Here is an 8,807-nt window from a genome sequence, read left to right as displayed (position 1 = left end):
CTTGTTTTTTATAAATTTAATTCTATTATGATCAATTATTATAATGGATGAAAAAAAAATTATTTTAATATTGATTTTGGTGATTGAAATATAAACAAGCCGGTTTTGAGGATTTTCAACTGATAGTGACATTTTAAATGTATGGGTTTTATTAATTTTATGTATGTAAAGGTATCTTACATATTTTTGAAAAAAAAGCATACGTGTCAGAAATGAAACTTTGGGCAAGATTCAAAGATACCAAAATCGTCGCCTTACTCCATGACGTGACGGTATTGCCATGACGCGATCTTGAAATTTTACTCTCAACGCGCCTATAGAAATTTCAGTTAAAAAAAATAGAAAAATGATGAGATTTTTAATTTAAAATAGATACAGTAATTCTTCTGCATTCTTGCTAATAGAAGTTACAGTTTTAAACATTAATTTTTAAACCCATACATAATTTCACTTTTATTTTTATAGCAGAAAATGTAAACAGACTATATTTACTTGACAGATAATAATTCTCTATGACAATAATAAAATAATAATAAGTTTTTATAAAAATTTAAATAAATTTTTGAATTAACGACCAGCATTTAAAACTATTACTACGAGTTTCATTTCTAGATATGTTCTGATTAACTTATCTGTTAGTTAAACGGCAAATAATGTATGATAACATACGTCGAAAACGCTATCAGTGACTTTATCAGCAAGTCGTGTAACATTGCCTTTAATTTTTCATTCGATTATTGAATAAAATAATTTGTTCACATTTTCAGTTATAGAAAAACATACTCGGATTTATACAGGGTGTCCCACTATTGGTATACTAAGCGCGAAGGGACTTGTAGTCTTGCATACACTGATCACGTAAAAAATACTTAAACAACAAAATTACGTCAAAAATTGTTTGCTAAATTTTTCCTGAAAATCCATGTTTTCTTCTCTAGCTTCTCGCAGGGCATATACCGCTTCTCTAATGTGAGCATTTTATCTATGAAAACATAATCTTAAACGATAGATCACTTACTGGTAGCAAAGTTGGGCGGGTTGCTTGTTAGGGGTGTACACATAGAGTATTAAGAATTCATCTATTTGAAAAAAAATGCGTCTGGAATTTTATAAGTATTTTTTACGTACTCAGCGTATGCAAAACTATAACCTCCTTTGAGCTTAGTATACCAACAGTGGGACACCCCGTATATACTAATATGTATATTAAATATTATGAAAAAAGATTTCGTCCATTTTTTTTTTACTTTTCTCAAAAAATAAGTAATTTTTTATGGGCAAATACGATTTACTTCCAAAAAGAAGTCTTGCATTCGTAAAAAATAACAAAAATACGACAAAAAATTAAATAATTTGATAATTTTTTCGTCGGTATTAAAATCGTGTAAATAATACAATAGAAATTATATATTTATTATAACATAGCATACCACCTAATCTACTAAAACCCACCTATTTACCAACCCAGTGCTTAAATATTTAAAATTATTGATAATATTGATTTTTATTTGTATGAAAAAATTATATTTTAAGTCCATTTTAAAAGTAACCTAACTTAGAATTATAACTTAAGTGATAAAATATTATTTTACGGTATTCAGGATTTTTTATAATAAAAATATTAATAAATTTTGAATAAAAATAATTTATTATAGCCTTCCTCGATAAATGAGCTATCTAACACCGAAATAATTTTTTAAGACGGACCAGGAGTTCCCGAGATTAGCGCGTTCAAACAAACAAACTCTTCAGCTTTATAATATTAGTATAGATTTTTTTATCACTTAAGTTCTAAAATAAATTAACGCATTGATTTTAAACATAGGAATAATTTAAAAAAACATGACCATGACTTTGTCAGGTTAAATATAATAAATAAATAAATAAAATATTTTATAAATTTTAAATTAGTCACCTGTTCCCACTAAAAATAATATATTTTAATAAATTATTTGGTAAAGATAATTTCAAATACATATAAAAAATAATATAATGCTGTCTTATCTCCAATTCAGCTAATTCTTAATACAATTTTTTTTTAAACTAGATAATATATTTTTTTAGAACTATGTTTTTATCAATGCTATAATAGACTTCCTATAACGTGCCTTAAGATATTTAAAATAATCACATAGAGTACACAAATAAATAACTTTTTCGACCTTTGAGTCGAATTATTATTAATAAAAGATTTGGCCGATTTTTTCGAAACAAAAACGTCATTTGAAACCTAATCAAAAAACTAATCATAGACCAGAGCGAAAAGTAGGTATTTTTCAAAAAACTTAACGCGGCTTCGCCCGCGTTTTCAAAGAAAAACCCGCATAGTTCCCGTTACCGTGGGATTTCTGGGATAAAACCTATCCTATGTGTTAATCCAAGTTACCTTCTATATGTGTGCTTAATTTCATTGTAATCGGTTCAGTAGTATTTGCGTGAACGAGTAACAACATACCTACACATCCTCACAAACTTTCGCATTTATAATATTAGTAGGACATATTTTTTTAAATAATATTGAATAAAAGGACTATTGTCAATTTTCAATATTGAATTAGTTTCTAATCTTAAAGTGCCTTAAGCTTATTTTTAATGCAAGTAGATTAAAATTTAATTTAATATAATATTTTATTACGCCAATAAACTAAATAATCCATAACATAGCATTTACTAAAAATAAAGACGTAAAAAAATGTCCAAAACTTAATCTCGAAATAAAACTTACACCATGGATAGACATTTTTATTTAAAAACAAAACAAAAAAAGCCACTATTAAAATAATTCACAAGAAAATACATCGTAGTTCAAATAATCATTCTTATTATAATGAAAATTCGATTGAAAATTAGATTTTTACATAGTTTTTGACGATTCGGGACATAATAGTAAAAAAATAAACTTTTAACATACTGAAAAACAATTTTTCTACGAATAAAGAAAAAAGGGTGTGACAGAAGGTACATAGTTTGAAAAATGTGGTATATAATATTAAAAATGATAAATTTATCAATTTTATCAATGCTATAATTATAAATTTGTATTAAAATCTGTAATTGTAATATAGGAAGAAATCTTTTTAAATCAACAAATCAGAATTTTTATTATAAACACAGTTTTTAAAATTACTTTCGTAAAACCCAAAGCTCTGAAATAAATTAAAATGTCGTTAAAAATCAACTAAAATCGTTCAAAAACTAAAAACACGCACACACAATCTCAAGGAATTATTGCATTGTCACCGATCCTTGATAAGTGTACAAATTTTGAATTAAATCTGTCCATTTAAAGCAAAATCGAGTCTAAAGGAGACATACAAACATACAGAACATGAAGCTAATAATATATGCGTGTTTTGAAAATGTCCCTAAATATGTTAAATGTCAAAAATAGACATTTAAAACAATGACTCAAAATAAATTAACTATAAAAATTTTATGCACAAACTAATAATATAATGGCAAAATGAATAGTTATTTTTTGCCCAAAAGCGACTTTAAGTCTTAACAATTGATTCTTCCATTTTCCACTGTTTTGTGATATGTATGAAAAAATTATTATACTTAGGCTTATAGGGTTGTCGCACGTTTGTGTTAAAACACTTCAAAATTACTGAAATTACTTTAAAAGGGCATTTCCAAATATCTAGTAATATTTTCAATAGATAAATACAAATTTTTTTTTACAAATCAAAAGGATATTTTAATATTTTTACTGTATTCAATTTAAATTAAAAGTCTTATGTAAAATTGTTTTGTTTGCTCGTTGTCATAGTAACAATAAATAATAATTATATTCAGCCAATTACCTAGAATACCATAATATTATAAATTAACACACTTTCGAATATTTGCGTTGATAACAAACGAGTGACAACCCTGAATTGAATATTAACTCCTAGTTGTAGGCAGCTTTATAGATTTCGATAATATTTATATCTTATTATATGTATAGGTGTAAAAAGTTTTAGATTAAGGCATATCCCGATTATTAGCTTAGTATAGTTGTGTATTCATAAATAGGTTTAAAATATATAGTGCCTTGTAGCCTTGATAAAATGGTAAGTAAAAATAGGTGGTCCTAAGTTTTTATATGCAAGGCGAAGGACATTCAATATGGTGGTATCATTAAAATATAATGCGTTGTAATAGATACTGGTTTTTGTTATTTATAACTTGAAGGGATGTTTTATTTTGTCTCGTGTGTAATTAGACATTTTTTGGATAATAGTTTGTCGGCAAAATCTTTTATTTGATGTAATTTTTTTATTCACTATCTGTAGTTTATTCATTTCTTTTTTCAACAATATTTATTTGAAGTGGCGGGAAAAATACATTTTGACATCTGTCAAATGTTTTTTCATCGACACTGAGTATATCACCTGTCAAGTGTAATTTTGACAGTCCAGATTAAAAATATTTGCGCTGTAGATGAAAATTATAGAATTTTCCGACAAACTATTGTTTTTAAGAGGTTCTCGTATAAATTTTTCATTCAATTCAAAATAAAAATATCCCCGAAGTTAATTTCCCATCCCACTGACGTAAAATCAAGGGACAGTTAACTTTAGTTATTTATAGTGACTCCCTCACTTGGTGAGGCGTCTCGCGCACCGATCTCAAGTTGATTCATTTTTTTGTTTGTTTGTATGGTCAAATCTATGTGTGGGCTGGCTTGATATATTCCCGAATGTGTAGATTATTTTATTCGTTACAAGCTAAGTTTTACCTTCATGGTGTTAATATTAAAAAGAGTATCTCTCTCTTTAGTTTGTATCAATTTTATGTAATTTATTTGGTAGAGTATGTAAATTTCTTGGGCAGATTTTTCAATCCTTGGTTAAAACTTATTCATCGAATAACGTTTAATACAATTATTTCAAAAATGTATTCTAATTGTCCGTATTTGACAGTTTACAGGTGACATTTTAAAATGTTCGCGTAATACTTTATTGGACGGATAAATTTTAACCAAGGATTGAAAAATCGGCCCTTATAATATTATTATTAGTACAGCATTAACATGTTAGTTTAATTATTTCGGTGATCATTAAGGGAATAGAAATAAAAATGTTTTGGGTATGTAAAAATGAATTTATGAAGCCAGTCGTTTAAATGTATTGACAAAATTCAATCGAAAATTGTAAAAAAAATTAAAATGTTGCGACCAAATTTTGTAATGTATAATAATATTCGTTTAAAATTGTATTCAAAATTATTGTATTATAGTATATTTCTCGGTAAATTGTTTATGTACTTAGGTAGCTAGAAATTTTTAAAAATTTTGTAAAAAAAATTGATTTTAAGTTGGCGCCATTTTGTTTTGGCACAGAGTATACAGGTCGTGGCTAAATAGTTGTATGTTGAACCAAAAAATGTTGATTTGTAAATTTGGCGCATTCAGGGTGAACGAAGATTTGACCAGAGTTGGTTGTTTGGGAGCTGTGAATTTTTTTTTTTGTATATTCGCTGTCAATAATTGTATTCAATAAATGCTTGTTTGTATTTATTTGTTTTATTTGAAATAACCCCTACAAATTGCAATATATGTACGCATGAAAATCTAAATGGTCTAAAAATAACACGGTGAGATTTCATCATTAATATTAATTAAAAAAAGTAAAAAATAGTATCAAGTCAATAACTATTCATTGTAGGCTTGAGTGATATCTAAATTAATTTTATAGTTTCTCTTCCAGTATAATTCAGTTAAAAATTAGTTTACATACTTACTTAAAAATACAGAACAGAATTGTTCAATATGATATTCCTATTACGAACATGTTACGAACCAAGATTCTTGCATTCGTCATTCATAAACTAACATAACTAATAACTATTCCAGTTAAAAACATATTTAAACTATTGTCTACCTAATATAGTGGAAATCACACTTCAATATCACCTATTTTAGTCAATTAATATATCACCTTAAATAAAACGTAAAATCCACAAAGCAAGGTAGAAACGTGGTTATTAAAATTACATTTTTTAAAAAAGAACAAAAATTGTTTGTTGAAAAATGCAAACGTGCAATTTACATAAATTCTCTGAATTGGGCGGAACCCTGAATATCCACAGGAAAGGTACACTTTTAACTCTTTACTCAGTACTGGAGAGGTTGGTACGGCAACGCATGGATGAATAAAAATAACAGCAACATAGTTAACATCATAATAATATTCATTACAGAATGAAAAATTATGTACCTATTTAGCTCGATAACATCTATAAAAGTGTCAAATGACGCACATGGTGTGCCGTGTTTTTAGATCGAATGGTAACCTATCAACACTTCTAAACACAACAGTAATGTGCTTCTAAACTTATGTATAATATAATTCGGCATGAGACAAAAAGAGTACTGTTGGAATTCATCCGCGTATAAAATATATTTACCTACTATGTAGTTGGTAATGAAATTAGGAAAGCTAGAATTATGTGTATTGATTGTCGACTGGTTAGGTACATAGAGATACCAATTTCAAAAGTAAAATTCAATAAAATATATTGTACAGGATTTCACGTTATTTTTTTTATACTGAGTGAAAACTTAATGGGTTGTTATTTGTTAAATATGTGTAATGTGTATGATGAAATTAATGTCGCGTAAGAATCACAGGACAGATCTTTGGCATATATTATACTAAGTAGCTTCCGCCCACAACTTTGTACGTGCATCCCCGTTTTTCCCCGTTCCCGCAAGAATTTCGGGAAATCCTTTCTTATGGGACGCCTACGTTATGACATCAACCTGCATGCCAAATTTCAGCCCGATACGTCCACGTCCATGGTTTGGGCTGTGCGTTGATAGATCACTATATCAGTCACCTTTGAGTTTTATATATATAGAGTTATTAGTTACACTTTAGATTTATTATTACTATGTAAAATTAAATTGTAATATTGACATGATTTTAAAAGAGCAACTATGGAGTTTCTTGCCGGTTCTTCTCCATAGATACTGCTTTCCGAATCGGTGGCAAAAGTAAAAATATGTAATGACGATTCAAAAGTTCTTTTATAAGAAGTCTTATTGATTAAATAAATGTTTGAGGTTGAGGTGTATATTAAGTCTTCTAAATACTTTTATTATAGAAATACAGTGTTACTATCAAAGGAGAGATACAATATTTTTATGCTTAATTATTTGATTTCTTTGTTTAGAAATTAATTATGTAGGTACATACTACTATAATAAGCGCTACATATATTTTTTGGTAGGGAAAATGTGTGGAAATAAAAATCACGTATAAAATAATAATAATTTTATTCCTTATAAACCATCTTATTCTATATTTACAACTTACATAAATAAATCTAGTTTGTTGTTCAAATTCAGGTAGATAATGGTTCTAATAAATTCGAATATCACATAAACATACATACAAACATTTATACGTGAGGTGAGGTTTTATACAAAACAAGATTACAAAAAAATAAAAAAAATAAAAAAATACAAATTTTGTAATAAAGACAGAGACAATTAGAAAGAGACAAAGCGATTGCATCTATCTCACCTGGTATAAATGAATTTTTATTTTTATTTCTGAGAAATATTCTATAAAATTGTCATGGGACTAAATCTTATCTACGATAAATAATAAAATATATACAGTCGCTCTAAATCTCTTATAAATAAACTATTAAGTAGTAACTACAAGGCTATTTTGGCAAATAAGTATTTAATATTAATATTGCCATTCTTTGAAATCTTTATTTTTTTAGTTAATATTGCCATATTACTTAAATTTTAAAGAATTTCTAAGCAATATTTTTAGTGCTTGCAAATTCAAAGTAAAAACGGTAAAAACATTCTTTTTTATAAAAATTGATATTTAAATCATTAAGTAAGGTATATTTTACTAGCCAAAATAGTCTTGTCACACTTTTTATTGCACTTATTTTATTTTAAACGTCACTGTCATACAAAATTGTTAAAAATATGGTAATCTTGATAATATTTTTTATGAACCTACTTAAAATTGTTTTTTATGTTATTGGTCGATTTTAGCGTCAATTTACAACCATTTTTATATAATAATAATATATAATTATTTAGTTTTTTTTAGATATTTTAAATTAAATAAATTGTAGATAGATTACCAACTTTACGTATTATAAAACAAAATATATTATAAATGTATAAAAAATTGAGCAATTATTTTTGAGCTCGAATTAAAGTTTCTAAATGCAGATACCTGGTTATAATGTCGAAGTAAATTTAATTTATTTCATTCTAATAGGAAACAGTACTTCTGTTCTGTCTTCTTAAGAAAGTATTAAAAATATTTTTTTTTTATTTTTCATAAAATAAACATCAAAATGCATTCTTTTTATTATTTTTTAAATAAAATTCACAACACTGTTTTAACCGTAATTACTAAATGTTCTGGTCTAATCTTAAAAGTTAAAACCATCTAAAACGTCTCCCCCATTCCACCTAAACCGTCTCCCTCGATTATTATTAGTCTAACTAAATTCAATTTACTTCGCAATAACCAGAAATATATAAAAATGCATATATTAACAATAAATACTGTAAACAGTGCATGAAAACAACACATTCATGGCAAGATTCGATAAGCGTTGAATGTTAAACCAGCCTTCATTAATTTTTAAATAAAGTTTATTCTGAAAGTCCCTTGAAATTTAATAAAATATTATTTACGTTAAAAATTTTAAGATATTTGGGAACTTCATATAGTTTTTCTAAACAAAGCACATTTTTTTGATGTTATTTATGATAAAAGAGATTTAAAAAAAATTGGTTGCCTGTATAGTCGGTATACGGGCGAAAGTTTTACGTG

The sequence above is a fragment of the Colias croceus genome, chromosome 29 (assembly GCF_905220415.1).
Source record: "Colias croceus chromosome 29, ilColCroc2.1".
NCBI classification, from domain to species: Eukaryota; Metazoa; Arthropoda; class Insecta; order Lepidoptera; family Pieridae; genus Colias; species Colias croceus.
This window is presented reverse-complemented; position numbering follows the sequence as displayed.